This window comes from Apodemus sylvaticus, chromosome 5 (genome assembly GCF_947179515.1).
Source record: "Apodemus sylvaticus chromosome 5, mApoSyl1.1, whole genome shotgun sequence".
Taxonomy (NCBI): domain Eukaryota; kingdom Metazoa; phylum Chordata; class Mammalia; order Rodentia; family Muridae; genus Apodemus; species Apodemus sylvaticus.
Window position 1 is genome coordinate 151,529,085 of NC_067476.1, and position 3,635 is coordinate 151,532,719.

The 3,635-nt window shown below is 45.9% G+C and overlaps 1 pseudogene; it reads left to right on the plus strand.

Annotated features, from left to right (window-relative positions):
* Positions 1–2,679: 2,679 nt before the first annotated feature.
* Positions 2,680–3,330, plus strand: LOC127684704 (60S ribosomal protein L9-like; annotated as a pseudogene).
* Positions 3,331–3,635: the final 305 nt, after the last annotated feature.

Sequence of the window (3,635 nt, forward strand, 5' to 3'; positions counted from 1 at the left end):
ACTAAGAACCCATGAAAGGAGCCGTCAAGTTCCATGGTAATGTGAGTTCAGGTCACAGGGTTCATGGGGGGATGGCTGTAGAGTACACCTGCAATCTCATCACTGGGGGAGGCAGGCACGAGAAGGTTCTAGGGGTTCACAGGCTGAGTAGTCTAGCCTAATGGGTGAGCTTCAGGTTCAGTGAATAACACACACACACACACACACACACACACACACACACGGGAGGGAGAGACTGAGAGAGTCTAGAAATAGGAGCAGAGCAGCGTGGGCGAAAGCAGACTGGACTTGAGCAGTATGGACCAGGTCTCTGCAAACGTGACTCGGGGAGGTGACTGGGATGAGCAGTGGAAGTGGTGCTTCACCCTTGGATCCGAAGGGGTTAGATCCCAAAAAAGAACAGCGGCAGGCGGATTTCTGAGTTCAAGGTCAGCCTGGTCTACAGTGTGAGTTCCAGGACAGCCAGAGCTACACAGAGAAACCCTGTCTTGAAAAAACAAAAACAGAAACAAACAAACAAAAAAGAAAAAGAAAAGAAAAGTGGCTAGGCATGGTGGCACACACCTTTAGTTCCAGCATCCAGGGGGCAGAGGCAGGCAGATCTCTGTGAGTTCAAGGGCACCTTGGTCTACACAGTGAGTTCATGCCAGCCAGGGTTGCACAGGGGGACCCTGCCTCAAAAAGAGAAGGAGAGGTGAAGGAGGAGGAGGAGGAGTGCTCTTTTCCAAAGCATGGTGGGAGACCAAGTGAATAGAGTTGACCACTGTAGGCAAACAGGAGAACCCAGTTCTCATTTATGCAGAGCAGTGGTCAGAGGCCTTGATGTGATCAAAGAGTTGGGCTTTGTGGAAAGTCAGAGAAATCCATCCTCTTTTAGGAGTCCAACTGACTCCCATTCCAGTCAACAACTTTATTAATTTACTGGGCATCCGATATGTCCCAGAGCAGTGCTCAAAGCCGGAGGGACTTGCGTGCATCATAAGTCACTGATGTGTCTATTCATTTTCAAAGGCTTAAGTTCTTTTCTTCTCCTGTGCAGGTTTAAAAGACCTCAAGAGTTCCACCGCTCCAAAATCGAATCACACATGCCTAATTAGAATAGTCACAATCCCGCTAAACCCTTGCAATTTCTCAGAGAATCAGAAGAAGCCAGGGCAGTGAGACTCACCACAACCCCCAAAGCTACTGGGGTGCTTGGCTGACTCCAATCTCGAAGAGCTACGGTGTGGAAAGTACTAAGACCGCCCCTGGTGACTGCTTCAATAGCCAGACCCCAAACTGTGTGCGTCAATCTGGAGACTGTGCCATTGTTCAAAGGCGGGTGCCAACCACCAGTTAATTATTTTCCCATAGGCTTTTCAAACCCACACAACCGACTTTTTATTTATTTATTTTCCTTCCTTGCCGCTTCTTAATGTGAAAAATAAAACAAAACCTCTTTTGTCCCAATTTTTAGTCTTTGGATGCTTTTGAAGTGGCTTTCTGTTTTTGTTGTTTTGTTTTGAGACACTGTCTCACTATGTAGCCCTGGCTGGCCTAGAATTCAAGGTGTAGACCAGGCTGGCTTTGAACTCACAGATATCTGCTCACCTCTACATTATTATTTTGTTTTTGTTTATTTATTTATTTTTTTGTTTTGTTTCTCTGTAGCCCTGGCTGTCCTATAACTAGCTCTGTAGACCAGGCTAGCCTCAAACTCACAGAGGTCCATTTGCCTCTGTCCGCCCCCTCCCATCCCCCCCCATCCCCCCCCCCAGTGCTGGGATTAAAGGCATGTGTCACCACTGCCTGGACTGTTTTGTTTTGTTTTTTCTCTTACTGTGTTGTTCATGCTGGCCTTGAAAAAAGTCTCCCTGTCCTACTCTCCGTTGTGCTCTGAGTATAGAAGTACATGTATATCCAGTTATTGGGGTTTTTTTTTTTTTCTTTCACAAAATACTAGCATGGCTCCACTGTTGCTTCTGAAAAAGTCAAGTGCCAGCTCCTCTGTGCTACCCTACAGTGGCTCCTGTTTCTCTATCAGAAGCATTTATCATTTATCATTGGTGAAGGCTTGTGACATCGTTAGCACCTCAGGCAACCTCTGTGTCTTAGGCACCGAGTATGTGTTTGGCTCTGTGAAACATGACAAAGCCATGGACACCACAGACTGAGGACTTATTTCTTCCTAGCTGTGATGTTTTTCATGGTCGTACTGGGTGTCAAACCAGAAGGGCTCAGGAGGCAGGTGGGCACCGTACCTCCAACCCACATTTCTAGCCCTGAATGTGTGACATTAAACTAGTTATTTAATGTCCTGGAGCTTCTGTTTTCTTTCTTTCTTTCTTTCTTTCTTTCTTTCTTTCTTTCTTTCTTTCTTTCTTTCTTTCTTTCTTTCTTTCTTTCTTTCTTTCTTTCTTCCTTCCTTCCTTCCTTCCTTCCTTCCTTCCTTCCTTCCTTTCTTTCCTTCTTTCTTTCTTTCTTTATTTCATTTTTTAAGAAAACATTTCGCTGGGCAGTGGTGGCGCATGCCTTTAATCCCAGCGCTTTGGAGGCAGGAGGATTTCTGAGTTCAAGGCCAGCCTGGTATACAGAGTAAGTTCCAGGACAGCCAGGGCTACACAGAGGAACCCTGTCTTGGAAAAAAAAGAAAAAAGGAAAAAAGGAAAAAAAAAAAAAACAACAACATTTCAAGTTTTTCCCCCCATCGACTTCGAGGATGAAGACCATTCTTAGCTATCAGACTGTCAACATTCCAGAAAATGTTGACATCACTCTGAAGGGGCGCACAGTCATTGTGAAGGGCCCCAGGGGAACTCCTCGGAGGGACTTCAATCACATCAGTGTAGAGCTGAATCTTTTTGGAAGGACAAAGAAGAGGCTCCGTGTTGACAAATGGCGGGGTCACAGAAAGGAACTGAGCGCTGTCAGAACCGTCCGCAGTCCTGTTCAGAACAGGATCAGGCTGTTACACTGGGCTTCCACTGAGATCTGTGTGCTCACACCTCAGCAATGCCATTATTCAGGAGAATGGCTCTTTGGCTGAAATCCGAAATTTCTTGGGTGAGAAATATATTCACGGGGTTTGGATGAGGACAGGTGTTGCTTGTTCTGTCTCTCAAGCCCAGAAGGATGAATTCATCCTTGAAGGGAACAATATCGAACTTGTTTCAGATTCAGTGGCTCTTATTCTTTTTGTTAGGTTAAAAACAAGGACATCAGGAAGTTTTTGGACGGCATCTATGTGACTGAGAAGGGAGCCGTGCAGCAGGCTGACGAGTGAGGCCTCAGTGTCCTACCTAGCTCCAGAGACAAGACCCTGATCACAAGTACAATTTCCGGCTCTTTCCAGACAATAAAAGACTTATATATTGGAAAAAAAAGAAACTTTATTATTCTTTTATTTTATGTGCATGGATGTTTTGCCTGTCTGTATGTCTATCTGGGTTCTCTTGACAAGAGCAATGCATGGTCCTGAACTCTGAGACATCTCCCCAGACCTTGTTTTGTTTCTTGAGTCAGTGTCTCGGGTAGCTCAGGCTAGCCTCGAACTTACTGTGCAACCATCCTTCAAAATGAGATGGCAGCCACACCCCATTTATGTGGGGTTGGGGCTTAGGTGTGGGATTTGTGTGGGCCAGGCAAGCAGCACTCCA